Source organism: Nannospalax galili, unplaced genomic scaffold (genome assembly GCF_000622305.1).
Source record: "Nannospalax galili isolate Female #2095 unplaced genomic scaffold, S.galili_v1.0 scaffold443, whole genome shotgun sequence".
NCBI classification, from domain to species: domain Eukaryota; kingdom Metazoa; phylum Chordata; class Mammalia; order Rodentia; family Spalacidae; genus Nannospalax; species Nannospalax galili.
Genome location: NW_008352479.1, coordinates 511,649 through 526,890, shown reverse-complemented (window position 1 = coordinate 526,890; position 15,242 = coordinate 511,649). Strand labels below are relative to the sequence as shown.

At 42.1% G+C, this 15,242-nt stretch overlaps 1 protein-coding gene across 2 annotated transcripts in view; it reads right to left on the bottom strand.

Moving 5' to 3' along the window:
• The window catches only part of Myrip (myosin VIIA and Rab interacting protein), a 362,410-nt gene extending 347,377 nt beyond the window's left edge, over window positions 1-15,033 (bottom strand). For both annotated transcript variants that reach the window (XM_008849427.2, XM_008849430.2), the window contains exon 1: window positions 14,903-15,033. The gene's annotated coding sequence lies outside the window, so the exon portion shown is untranslated. The remainder of the gene's footprint in view (window positions 1-14,902) is intronic.
• Window positions 15,034-15,242: the final 209 nt, after the last annotated feature.

The following is a 15,242-nucleotide window of genomic DNA, read 5'->3' as shown; positions in this document are numbered from 1 at the left end:
TACTTTTTCTCAATGCTGTGGTAAAGTATCTGATGAAATAAGAAAGGGTTGGTTCATTTTGGCTCACAGGTTGAGGGGATACAGTCCACCAGACAGGGAAGGCACAACAGCAGGAGTATGAGGCAGCTGGTCCCATTGCATCCACAGTCAGGAAACAGAGAGAGATGAATGCTAGTACTCACTTTGCTTTTTTTCTTTTTCAAATTTAGCCCTGGACTCCAGCCCCTGGGGTGATGCTGCCCACATTCAGAATGGGTCTTCCTGTCTCAGTCAAATCTTTCCCAAAACACTCTCACAGACACACCCAAAAGTGTGCCTAGATGATTCCAAATCTGGTAAGATTAAACCATCACAAGTCAACATCCAAACATATCACTTTGAACCACAGCATTCTATCCTGGTCCTCAAAGGTTCATGGCCATCTCATGGTACAAATTCATTTAGTTCACCTATAAGAGTCCAAAAGCCTTAACAATTCTAGCATTATTTCACATCCCAAAGTCTCTTCTTAGACTCAAGAACTCTTAACTATGATCCCTATAACAAAGCACAAGTTACACACTTCCATATTCAAGGGTACCTAGTAAATGCTCCCATTCAAAAAAGCTGGAATGGGAGCACAGCAGGGAAAGATCGAGCCAGGAGGCAAACACTTGCCCTACAGTTCCACGCCTGGCATCTGGAACCTCTGGGAGAGGGCAGAACTGGAAGGGTAGGGCTACCCGAGGCTGCTGGAGCCCAAATGATGCGACCATGAGTCTTAGCATTCATCTCTCTGGGTCCTGGCTGCAGATGTAATGAGATCAGCTGCCTCATGCCCACACCCTCCCCACCAGCATGAACTCTGCCCTCAAGCCATGACCCCAAATAATCCTGTCCTTCCTTAAACTGCTTCCTGTCAGGTATTTTGTCTCACCAATGAGAAAAGTAACTAATACAATAAGGTTTGGTGCTAAGGTTTCAAGCATCCACTGTGGGTGTTGGGATGTATCCTTACAGATGAGGGAGCTACTTCCTATAAGTGGAGCAACCAAAAGAGAAATAAGATGGTAAAGTAAATCCAAGTATATTAATAAGGCTACAAGTATACACAGCTGACATTTAAAGGTACAGGTTAGAAAACAAAACAATTTTATGCTTTATTTAAACCACCAAATTGTTTCACAAATGAAATAAAATATTCAGAGATGTTGGCAGTAAAAGTATGAGGAAAAGACGAAGCAGGAAAATTCTAAGCAAAAGAAATTAAGTTTTGCTTTATTATTAGAGAGTAAAAAGGCTCTTCTCAAATCAAACTAAAACACACTAAACACAGTGCTTTAAAACACAGAGTCAAGCTGAAAGAACACAAGATGAAATTGATAAATTCATCTCTCTATACTTCTGACAACTGATTAATCAAACTTTTAAAAAGTAAGAAAACCATAATATTTGCATAGCATAAATGAACCAGGATAAGCTGATGGACAGAGAGGAATCACTACAACCAATGACATTCTTTTCAAGATAACATGGAACTCTATTTTTTTTTAATGGCCATAAAACAAGTGTTAATTTTTAAGAAAGTAGAATCATGTTAGACTCATTCTCTGTGCATTAAAATAGAAAAAATAAGCTCTAGGCAAAAACTTCTAAGTCATAAGCCAAATAAAAAAATCATAACAAAAATTTTAAAAGCTCACATGTGAACAGAAACAAAAGCATTACATGTCAAAACTTGTGGATTGCTAAAGAAATGGTTAGAAATGTATAGTTCTAAATGTATGCACAGGGAAGAATCCCACCCAGTAGGCACGGGAGTCTTAAGAGGATCTCAGCAGCACTGGGCATCAGACTGCAAGACCTGCAGTCCTGAGAGAAGCTCCTGACAGCCATGGGACCACACAGCTAGAAAGCCAGGCCTCTGAAAGATCTGAATCAAGGATTCAGTTACAAGGGCCACTTTGATTATTCTAATAAGGTATAAAAGGAGATAATCCTCAGAGACATGGCTATGTATCAGTCTAGTAAGTCAAAATCCCTCATGATTACCAAAAAGGAAACAGAACAATGAAATCACAGTTATGTTACAGCAACTGCCCTGTCTCTGAGGCTGGAAGGACACAATGAGATGAGGCTGGGCACAGTAGTTCAAGACAGACTTTGGAGTTTGAGGCTGGAGCATGCACAGATTAGGCTATGTATTGATAACTTTTCTCATCGCTGTGACAAAATACTTGTCAAGAAGGAACCTAAGGAAGGAAGAGTTCGTTTTGGCTCACAGTTGTAGGGGACACAGTTCACAAGGGTGGAGAACTGCTGGTAACAGGAGCAGGAGGCAGTTGGCCACATTGTATCTGCAGTCAGGAATCAGGAAGTGATGAAAGCTTGTATTCAGTTCACTTTCTCCTTTTTGTTGAGTATAGAACCACGGGATGGTGCCACCCTCATTTAAGGTGGGTCTTCCTACCTCAATCCAATCTAGAAACTCCCTCACAGAATGCTCAGAGGTTTTTTTTCCATGATGATTCTAAATCTCATCCAGCTAACAATCGAGATTAACCATCACAGACTATCTTTGGAAAAGATGCTTAGATTAGTTTTCTTTTCCCCAGTGATGCCAACATAACTGCACTTCCAGCTTCCCATGATAGAAAACAACCCTGTGTCCTTTGAGATCGTCTCAGTCACACCAAAAGAAGAAACCTTACAGTAGCACATGGTTATCTGAACCAACAGGATCTAGGGCCAGAGGATTGTTTAAGGGCTCTGAAAAGCAGTCGGGGTAGATAAATCTCAAGGCCAAGGGCACCTCTGTCCTCCAGGTCCCTGCCCTTCTCTGAGCCTGCATACCCTGAGTACTGCTTTCCCAAGTGTCTGTTTGGTGAAACTGAATTCTCATCCCACAGCATGGCTTTGCATATCACAGCTATAGCTCAAATATCTGTCTCCTTACTAACAATACACTGTAAATCAAAGCCACAGGCTGACATTCCATAAGGTTTTTCTTACCCCAGTGGCTGATATATAAAGACATAGAAAAACTTCAACCTATAGTTACCTTTAAAAAAGTAATGTTTGAGTTAAAAATGCCAAAACAGGGGCTGGAGAGGTAGCTCACTTGGGAAAGTAGTTGCCACACAAGCATGAGAACCTGAGTTCAAGTCCCCAGCACCATGATAAAAGGGCCCTTGGTGGCATGTCTATAATCCCAGTGCTGGGAAGGTAGAGATAGGTGGCTCCCTGAAGCTCACTGTCAGCCAGCCTAGCTGAATCTGTGAGTTCCAGGCTCAGTGAGAAACTTTCTCAAAAGAACAAGGTAGAGAGTAACTGAAGAAAATATTCAACATCAATATCTAGTCTACACACACATTTGCATACACACATACACACATACATGCACAAAAATAAAGGCACACAGTTTCATAAAGCTCTCCTTATAAAAATGTAAAGAATCGGTTAAGTATAACCAGGTAAATATACATGGGATGTTTATAATTTATATTTTTATACAAATATTTATATGATGCAAGATTTTAACCAAATCAAAAACTTCTGAGTTTTCCAAATTAACTTTAAGTTGCTGACAAACACCCTAGTTAGGCTGTCAACTTGACACAGCCTAGAATCAGCTGAAAAAAGAGTCTCAATCGAGTAATTGTCTTTATCAGGTTAGTCTGTGGACATATCTCTGAGAAACTGTCTTAATTATCTTAATTGATACAGGAGAATCTGGCCCACTGTGCCTGGCACTATTCCCGGGACAGATGGTCTTGAGCTGTTAAGAAAGCTAGCTAAGCATGAGATTACAAGTGAGCCAGCAAGCAGTGTTCCTCCATGGCTTCTGCTTGAGTTCCTGCCCTGACTTCCCTCAATGATGGACTGTAAGCTGCAAGTGTAAGTCACATAAATCCTTTCCTCCCTTAAGTTGGTCAGAATGTTTTATCATAGCAACAGAATAGTAACTAGAACACATACATACACACAGACAGACATATGTACTTTGTCTTTTAATACCCTTCCTCTTCCCTATAATATTACACCTTTAATGAGACAGATACTGTCTGTCCACATGGATATAGGCATTAAATGAGTGAGCATAGCCAGCCTGGGGAGCAATTGGACACATTAATCATTTACATAAAGTAAGACTCTGCAGGTCCAGTCCTGGGCGGGTTTCCTCCAGAATGTCTTAAGTGTGTGTATGTGTGTGTGAAAACACTTAAAGAGTCATTTACTAGATACATCTACAGCTCCAAGCTTCTGAAGCTATCAGTCACGTAACTGCATGTGGAGATCATGAAAAAATCGACAACAGTAAAGGTTTCTGAACACCCAACAACCAAAATTTAATTCAAAGTCAAATGTGTCAGGGCTGGAGAGATTGCCTAGTGGTTAAGAGCACTGGCTGCTCTTGCAGAAGACTCAGGTTCAATTCCCAGGACTCGCATGGTGGCTAACAACCACCTGCAACTCCAGTTCCAGGGGATCTGATGCTCTCTTCTGGTCTCCACAGGCACTGAATGCATGTGGTGCACATGCATACATACATGCAAGCAAAACACTCATAGATATAAAATAAGAAATAAATAAATTTGGGGGCTGGAGCACTGGCTGTTCTTGCAGAGGACCTGGGTTTGGTACTTAGCATACACGTGGTAGCTAATAACAGTCCTAAATCCAGTTCCAGGGGATCAAACACCCTCTTCTGACCTCCATAGGCATTGCATGACACAGGTGCACTTACATACATACTCATATACATAAAATAAAAATAAATATTTTTTAAAAAGAAAGAAATTAAAAAACAAATATGTCCTGAATCTGACAATGATTACCCATGTTGCATCACATGAGTTTACTGAGGCCTTGGTTCTGAACACATCTACTGTCCATGCCATCATTCCTGCAATACCCCAAAACACTACTGAAAGCTCAGATTCCAAGCTACCGCATGTTATAAACTGCAATGTTTTTCCAAACATGGGGTTTTTCTGATTGTATAAAACATGATGGTTTAATCACAGAAAACAAAGATTTTAATATTTTCCTACTTCCATTCCTCAGGCTGTGAGCATCAAATTAGTATATCTTTGGATCGGATTGTATTAGAATGTTTGGTTCTAAAAATTGCCATTGTAGTTGCTGACTTGAGTTTCATTTTTAAAAATCATTTAATGAATTTGGCTTGGGATTAGGACAGAATTTCTAACAGTTCCTGAAATGGCCCTAAACACACTCCTGCCAGTTTATGCTGGTATTTTTATGCAAAGAATTCTCAGTACTGACAGTTATAAAATAACAATATTGATCAACTCTGAAAAACATTAAAAATATCCTAAGTCCTGCAGTACCAGATATTCAACCACAATTTACTTCTTTATGTAAAAGTAAACAAGCACCTCCATCTCATTAGTATGCACATTTTCTTGCATTTTAAAAAATGGTAAAATTATATGTAACAAAAGAATTGTTTTAGATCAAATTTCTTTATTATCAGTGATCTGATAGCTATTTTATACACCTATACACCCAGAGCTGCGTAAAAATTTGTCAGCTGAAGAGAACTTGTACAAGAGAGAACTTTAAGAAGCCCTGTCCTATGTAACAGACAAAAAGTACAGAAACAATCTAAAGTGCATCACAGTGGAATAGACTGATAAATAAGGATGCTCACATGGTGGAATAGTATTTAATAAACAATACGAACAATAAAATCAAATGATCCTCCTCTTAAGCACCCAAATGAAGCCAGGCGTGATGGCGCATGCCTGTAGTCTCAGGACAGCTGGGGCTACAGGGAGACCCTGCTTCAAAAAGACCAAAAAAAAAGAACCCAAATGGATAATCTAAGTTTCACAGTGCTGAGATAATGAGTGAGATAGGCACTCCCCACAGATGATGAAGTTAGTGATTTAGTGCTCAGAGACACAGATATACCTTCCTCCCTTAAGAGGCGAGTGAAGGAAACAAAAACTCTGGGAAAATCCTTCCTGGTGTCCAGTAAAGTGACGGTGCTGAAAAATGGTCATGCATACAGAATGCCAGGCCGGAGGGTCTGTCTCTCTCATTATTACCAACAGCAGAGAAATGTAGAGACTTCCTGAAGCGTTGTTTGGGAATAAATACCAAAAGGTTAAACAAATTCTGACAATGTAACTCAGTAAAATAAAGGACGCGCACAAAGATGAAGTCACAACCAAAGCTCTTCTGTGTCTAATTGTCTTTTTCTTTTTTTAGGGAGGGGGAAGGACAAGTTTATTTAATAAACCGCAAAGAGTGTATGTGGTAAGGCAATGGTGGCAGAGCTATCTGCCTCAAGTGGCACAAATGTCCTTTGCTTTGCTTTTGTCCGTCTGTCTGTCTGTCTTGAGACAAGATCTTGCTAGGCGGCCCTGGCTGGCCTGAACTCAGTGTGTAGAAAAAGCTGGCCTTGAACTTGCATTTTTCTTCCTGCCTCTGCCTTTGAAGCCCTGGATTGCAGGCATGAGCCACCATATCTAGCCTAATGTCATAAAGAAATGCTTTTATAGGATATATTATGGTATGTAGATTGAATCAATTATAAGAAATGTGAAAATAATGACACATGAGAATAATTACTGACATTAAACATCTTACATGTTGTTGAATTTTAGAATCATCCTATTTAAGGGTTTGTATTTAAGAATTATGGGGCTGGAAAGAGCATATACTGCTCTTGGAGAGGACCCAAATTTGGTTTTCAGCACCCACATTTGGGGGCTCACAGCCACCTGTAATCCTAGCTCCAGGAGATCTGATGCCCAATTCTGGCATCCACTGGGACTGTACTCACATGCGTATAACAGAGAGAGAGAGAGAGAAAGAGAGAGAAAGAGAGAGAGAGAGAGAGAGAGAGAGAGAGAGAGACTCAATTAAGAACAATGAAATAAATCTGTTTTTTATAAGAAAGTTGTATTTATGTCTTCACTCATAAATAATTCATTCAGTATTTGGATTTACCTGATACCAGGGAAGAGGCACTTAAACTGAATCTACTGAAAATTTAATAGGACATAATAGGAAATAAAAAGGCTAAATTAGCACTATATTTTTAAAAAAAGAAACAAGAAAATGCATTTTGTTTGGCATCTTTGAAAAGTTGTGATATAGTAACTTTATAGTAGTTGTTAGAATTATACTGTCCAAGAAAATAGTCCCACTGAGCTCTTCAAAGTTGACTAGTCTAATGGAAATGCATTGTAGATACAAAGTAAATACCAGACTTAGCATACAAAAGGAATGTGAAACAGCTCACTAACAATCTTGAATTTCTTATATCTTGAAATATATTTTAAAATATATTTGAGAGGCTGGAAAGATGGCTCAGTGGTTAAGAGCACTTTCTGCTTTTGCAAAAAAAACAAATTTTGGTTCCCAGCACCCACACTGGGCAGTTCACAACTGCCTGTAACTCTATCCCCTGTTCCAGGGGATACAACATCCTCTGCTGGCCTCTCCAAGCACTACACTCATGCACATACACACAGACACACATACATATAATTAAAACTGAAATAAATCTTTAAAACAATAAAGGAGGAATAGTTGATGCACTGGATTAAACATATTATTAAAATATTTTCATTCTATTTTTAACTCTGTGTGTGCACCAGAAGATTGTATACTATGTAGATCCCTAGCACTGTATTCCTACTCAAAATGACAAAAGTAGGGTGGGTCAAATTTTCTTTCTTGTTTTAGTTGTTACTGTTGTTTGCTTTAGGGTTTTTGTGGTTTTTTCAGTTTCTTGGGTTTTTGTTTTTGTTTTTGAGACAGGGTCTCTCACTGTGCTGGTTTGGCATACACTGTGTAACATAGGCTGTCCTCAAACTCATGGTAATCCTCCTGCCTCAGCCCTCCAAGTACTGGGATTAAAGGTATGTGCCACCATATCTAGCTTGAATCAATTTTCCATTCTGGGGATACAATTTCCCCAGCAAACTTAAGGAAACAAAAATATCCTTCAATGTGCATTTGAAGGTCTCAAGAACGGTACTGTTCTGTGCAACATTATTTGAGGATGGACCTGAAGCAGACCCTTTTCTTACTGGATATCTCGTGTCATTCTTTTCTGGAGCATGCCTGGCATCTTCTCTCAGCTGGTGTTCCTCTTCCATCCTGACAGCAAGCAATGTCTCCCTGCAGTACTTTCAGCCCAGCCTTGTCGATGTTACAAATTCCATCTTTGGCAAGGTTTACATTTACACTCAGCAATGAATAGTACTGTGATGCCCAATAAAACCTACACAGTTGGGAAGCAATTAGCCTGGAACGATGATGTTTAGGCAGCAAGCACCTGACATCATTAGAGCATTGGAATAGGGACTAGTACATAAGTGGACATGTTTTCATATGACGGCACCTCTTAGGCTATGAAGGATGGCTCACACAGTCAGCTGGATTCAAAAATGAAGATTCTATAAGCTCTGACTCCATCTAGATAATATCGACTAACCCCTGGAAAATATGACCAATTATAGAAACACAGCTGGTTTTAATTTCCTTCTTTCTCTCTTCACCTGTAATTCCATAACTTTGTTTTTAATGTTTATATATTCTATTTTATGAGTATGTGTGTGTGTTCCTGAGTGTACATATGTGTACTACATGTGTGCAGAGCTCACAGAGACCAGAAACGGGTGTCAGATGTCCTGGAAGTTGAGTTACAGGCAGTTGTGAGCCACCATGTAGGTGCTGGTAACTGAACCCAGGTCCTCTGCAAGAGCAGTAAGTGCTCTTAACTGCTAATCCATCTCTCCAGGCCCTAGTTCTATAACTAATATATTTTATATTAATAAACTGAATGATATTAAATTAATTTCAAATTCTTGGTCAAATCTGACATCTTCCATTAAACTTTTATATGTGGACAGTCCTGCTCTTCAGGACTCCAAGTCAGTCAATGTTCTTTGATAATTTATTACTAGCTATGTTGCATATGTATGATAATCATTAACATTTACGGGTCAGGCACTGTTCAGGGTGTCACATGTTTATCAACGCTTCTAAAGTTTCCTTCCAATTTCGTCCTTCCTGGAGCCCTTGATTCTTCAGTGAGAATGGAAGGGAAAAAAATATCTCTCTGTATGTGGGGGTCACTCACAGGGTTGGGTACCCAAGTGGGAAATAAGGAAAAGCATATCCAATAGTAAACCTATAATTTTAGACTTGAAAAATTATATATGCAGTTTCTCATACTATAATCTTTGGGTATAATATCAAGATGAAATAATATTAAACCAAAGGATAATGTAATTTTAATACAGTAAGAGAGATTAGGAAAGGACTCTGATAAACTCAAACAAAAGCTTAATTTTAATAACAAAGTCAAATGCTACAAGACATCAGAAGCATGACACTTCTGAGCCCGTTAAAGCTCCAGTCTGAAGCACCTGATGCTCTACTCTTGGTAGACATCAAAAAAGGATTATGTCAAAGACAGACTCACAAACTTGGAGGGGAACTATCAACACTATTACTCAGCACTATGCTGGAGATCCAAAGATGCTATAAACAAAAAATAAACTATATCACCATTACTTGTGGTACATTTGACTTTCTACAAAATATTCATAAAAATCTATAAGCCAACAACAATGCTAAGATTCTAGAAAACTAATCTATAAAAATCAAGCTGTGATGGCTGAGCTTTATTGTCAACCTGATAGGCTTTAGTTTCACCTAGGAAGCACACAGCAGCAGTGTCTGTGAGGGACTTTCTAGATTAGGTTAACTGAGAGGTAAGGCCCACCCAGAGTGTAGGCATGGGCTGGTGCCCCAGAGTGACTCAAAAGAGAAAGCAAACTGGGCACCAGCATTCATCTCTTTCTCTCTGCTTCCTGACCGTGGATGCAATGTGAACAGCCACCTCAAGCCCCTACTGCATGCCTTCCCTGCTGTGAGCATGCTCATGCATCTTCAAACCATGAGCCCAGATAAATCTTTCTTGGTTGAGTTGCTTTTGTCTGGTATTTTGTCACAGCAAGAAGAAAAGTAACTAATGTGCAAAACTTTAACTATAACTATACAATGGTAATAACTAATTTAAAATGTAAGTACATGAGAACAGAACCCAATGACAAAATCAAAGAACGTGTGAGGAGCTGATGAATGGCTGAGTAAAATGTGGTACCCACCCAGGACAGCACATACCAACAGAAAGGGGGGAAGCTATGATACTGCAGCACAGAACATTTTGAAAATATTACTAACTAAAGAAGCCAGAAACAAAGCATTATTATACAATATTATCATATGATCCCATTTATCTGAGATGTCTAAGACATCTCAGATAAGTTTACAGAGACCATAATTGGACTAGGAGTTTACTGTTATTGGGTATATTGTATGTGGTGAAGGATGGCATGTTGGTTAGTTTTCATCACAAACTAGAGTTATCTGGAAAGAAGGAACCTCAACTGAGGAACTTCCTCCATCGAGCTGGCCTGTGGGCACATCTATGAGGCACTTTCATAGTTTTTAATTGATGCAGGAGGCCCAGCCCATTGTGGGTGGTGCCATCCCTGGGCAGGTGGGCCTGAACTATATAAGAAAAGTAGTTGAGCAAGTCTGTGGGAAGCAAGCCAGTGTTCCTCCATGGTCTCTGCTTCAGTTCCTGCCTCCAGGATCCTGTCTTGTCTTCCTTCGATGGTAGGCTGTGAGCTGTAAGCCAAATAAACCTTTTCCTCCCTTAGTTATTTTTCATCAGAGTGTTTTATCACAGCAATAGAAAGTTAACTACAACAGGCATGGGGGAGGGTGGGGAATGACTGCTAATAGGTACGTGATTTCTTCTGAATGTGATAAGGGTGTTCTGCAATTAGACTGTGCTTTTTACTGCATATCCTATGTTGAAACACTAAATTATGAATGTTAAATGGGTGGGCTGTTTAGTTTGTGAATTATATCTCAATAAGGGTATTAATTTGAAGATATCAACAATGACAAAGTATTCAATACAAGCTCCAGAGTTTACACAACTTCACAGAGACCATTATAAAGCTTTACTATGATCTAAGAAGGACATTTTTTTAGCTAGAGCATACCCATGAGTAAGACAAATCAACTGAAAACTTAAATTATAAATTTAATGTAAACTGTGAAGGACTTTTCATGAGACCCTAAAATTCACATTCAAGCCTAAGAGTCTGGAATAGCCATGAAATTTCTGAAGATAAAGACTAAGAGAGGAAGATTTATTATGAGGCTTCCATAATGAACTGAAATGATATCAGTTCAGTAATCACAAGAAAATGAATGGAACAGAACAGACCCCAAAATATAGCAGAAATCAGTATCTAACTGAGATGGCAATAAATAACAAATTCTTCATTAAATGATAACAAGAAAGATGGTTTCCATTACAGAAATCAATTAGACCCCTGCCTCAGACAACAGAGAATTATAAACGCCAGATGAGTTCTAACTGGAGAAAGCAAAATCTTCCCAGTTTAAGAAAAAACGGTGATGCCTAGAAAACCTGAAAGCTCCAGTACCTTCAAAAGGTGATCTGGCTGGGAAATGCTAAGTAAGAGCAGCAAGACACATTCACTCTGCGCATTAGATTAACCAAACCTAAGACAGCCCTAGCTAAAGACACGGGGAAACTAGGAGCTCCACTACAGCACTGAGGAGCATGAGGTAGCATCAAGGCCAGGGATGGTAATCTACAAAACCCAGTGGAACTGAAGTCACAGAGAGAGGATGGTTAAGAACAGTCTACTACCCAGTCAGCGGTGTCTGGGAATACAGACTCCAGACATTCACACATAACTTCAAGGTCTTATCAGCCATATCGACTGTAAAAAGTAGAAAGTTCTTATTGCCCATCACGGGAAATGTTTAAACCCAGGCAGATGAAAAGATGATTGCATTAAAAATGAATCGACCTGCCAGGCATGGTGCTGCACAAAAAATCCCAGCACTTGGGAGACAGGGGCTGGCAGATTCTTTGGCCAATGTGGCGCCACCATGTGGTAACAGCTCAAACAGCTTCTAAATCACTCGAGGTTTTTAGCTTTGAGGAATTAAAAATATTCATTTTTGTGTGTGTTTTGAATGAGAACTCATTCATAGATGCATTCATATCACATTCAGATGTGCTCCATTTAAATTTACTCAGTGAACCTCCATTTATCAATGTCTGCTACATCCAGATCTGGCTGTTGCCCCATCAAAGAACTGATCATCACGGGGTGGTGGGTCAGCCAACTTATTCTCCACCTAGACCTCTTTTTAAAAAAACATTTATTTATCTATCTATCATCTATTTATTGGATGTTTATGAATGTTTGCCTGTATGGATGTATGTGCACAACTGTGTATCTGATATACACAGAAGCCAGTAAAGGGCATTGGATCCTAACTAAGCAACATGACAGTTATGTATACATGCGATTACAGCCTTGCATGCGTTATAGGAAGACATAGAAATTTTTCATTCTTAATCTGGGCACTAGATTAATAGGTAGTTAGCCTGTGAAAACCCCCTTAATATGCACTTTGGAGCTTTGCAATTTTTCTGTAATTGTACTTTAATATAATGCTAAGATAAACTGACCAAGGGCTGATCAACAGTCCCTCTTTACCTGGACTCTGAGTCAAGATGATGCCAAATCCATTAGGAACTGGGCGGGCAAAAATGGAGGAGAATAGGGAGTGCTCGGTTTTCTAGGAAGAGTTTTTTGGCCAGAGAGAATCAATCGCTCTGAATATAGAAGTCACTGACAAGTTATCCTTCTGTTCCACCCAAGGAGAAGTCAGAACATGATCTATAAGACTGCTGGTTTAAATTACCAAGTGGACAAATCCCTGCTTCCCTCTCCCACACAGAAAGATGATCTGTGTGGGATCTCAGAGAGAATCTTGCCACACACAGGCATACCATCTCCACAGAGCTTTGCATACATACATACATACATACACACACACACACACACACACACACACACAAAGGGATGTACCATCTCCACAGAGACAGACTTGGTACATATGCACAGAGAGAGAAGACAGAGAGAAACGGAGGGAGGGAGAGGGGAAGGGGAGAGAGAGACTCTCCACAGACAACCTTCATATACACACACACACACACACACACACACACACACGGATATATCATCTTCACAAAGACGAGAGACAGAGACAGAGAGACAGAGACAGAGAGAAGATCTCTACAGAAATAGGCTTAGTATGTAAACAGAGAGAGAGACGAGAGAGAGAGAGAGAGAGAGAGAGAGAGAGAGAGAGAGAGAATCCCCTTATACCACCTAGACAGTTCCCCAACTCCAGGGACACAACTGTTGGCCCAGAGACACCCCATCCAGAGATGAGGGGATTAATAAATACATAACTGGCCACATCCAGGCAAGGGACACAACAGGAAAATGGGAAGCAGTCTTCAAAGCTTTAACAAAATGAAATGTCTCAAGAAAAATAAATATTTAGATCTGCAACAGGGTCCCAGAAGTTACTGTCAAATCCTTGAAATCACCCTATTTTCACACCTCCCCCAGATCCCTCGGGCCCTCTTCCTTCTACCTGGTCCCAGGACCCACTGCAGTTTCAAATCACCATACCCTGGGAACCTGCAAGCCTTGGAAAGACTAAAAGACTACATGAAGAGGGTAAGGCTCAAAAACACCTGTCAGTCATCACACAACTAAGTAATGGAGTCATCACTGAGGTCAGAATTGTGGCTGGGGGTCAGAGACAAGAAAGTGGGCATACAAGGACAGGCCAATTAATGTCAGGCGAGGATCGACCCCTCCCCAGTCGGAGATGGAGAGAACGGCCTCTCTAGGCTCTGGACAGCACTGACATCCCCTGGGGACAGGCCCACATCCTTCCCTGTAAAAGTCTCAAGCAAGCAAACAAAATTCATATTATAGGTCTGGGGGAGGGGTGGTCAGAAATGAAGTCTGTTTCAAGGCATTTTCTAGGAGCAGATGGGAGCCGACCTTAAAGAAAGCAGCCTTTCAGTGTACCAGCTCCCCTTCCTGGGCCTTCACAGGAGTGTGTCCTCTAAGAGTCACAGAGATACATATCCTGTGAACAGGGCTTATTTGTGAGTGAGAAAACGGAACAAGAGGATTTAAGCGCCGGCATCTAGCAAAATCCCCTACTCTGCGGAGACATCAGTCAATTAAGTGACGGGAAAAGAGGAGTGCCCCAGGTACCATGAGTCCAGGGGTTCCCACCACCGAAACGCTCTCGTGGAAGATGTCCCGTGGTTACCCCAACCCTCTTGATAGTGTCCTAGGGGATGGGCTCACTACCTCCGGTCTGACACACAACACACACACACACACACACACACACACACACACACACACACAGTACCTCACCCACCAGTTCACCAGAGCATCCTCTTATCCAGGCAGCCCTGGGCGGCGGTCAGACGCACTCAACCTGGGGGGGGAGGAGGTGGGGGTGGACTCTGCGCACCGGCCATGACCTTGGGTAAGCCCCAAAGATTAGCCCCATTTTAGGAACATTAGGAGTCTGGAAGAATCCGGTGGACCGTGCTGGCCAGCTCCGGGGCGCTTACCGGATGGTTTAAGGCGCCCGCCAGGGCACCGGATCCCTTGGCAGGTGCGCGGTGAGCCGCAGCCCGAGCGCTACGTGGCTAGCTGGGACAGGAAAACATTGGGTGAAATGCGGAGACCAGCCCCGGCCCCAGCAACCACAGAAAGAGGCGGATTCGACTCTGCGACGGCCAAGTTCAAGTCCCCAGCAGCCCTTCCGCAGAGTGACCATGCCCCGCAGCCCTGGCTCGGGACACGCACCAGGTGCGGGGAATCCGCCGGCGACACCTTCACACACCCACCCCAAAAGTTGTCGCAACGTGATGGGGGAGAGTGGCAAGGCGCTGCGGGCCGGTAGGGCAGGGCACGGTACTCACACGGGGTGGCCGGCCTGGAGCAGGTCCGCGGCGGGGGTCATGGATGGAGGCCAGGATCAGGGACACCTAGCCGCGGGTGGCCCGCGTCACCTGCCGCAGCGCTTAGCGCGCGATCGCAGGGCTGCGGGCAGAGAGGTGGGGACGCGGATCGCTCGGGGGTCTGCCACCGGGTTCACCCGGGCGGGAGCCGCAGCCGCAGCGGGAGCCGGGCAGCGCGGGCAGGAGGAGGACGCACGCACAGCAGCCAGGCAGCCAGCGCCGGCCGGGAGCAGCTGCAGCCGCCGACACCTGCTGGCCGCGCTGACCGCCAATCAGAGCGCCCCGGGCGGCGGCGCGTGCG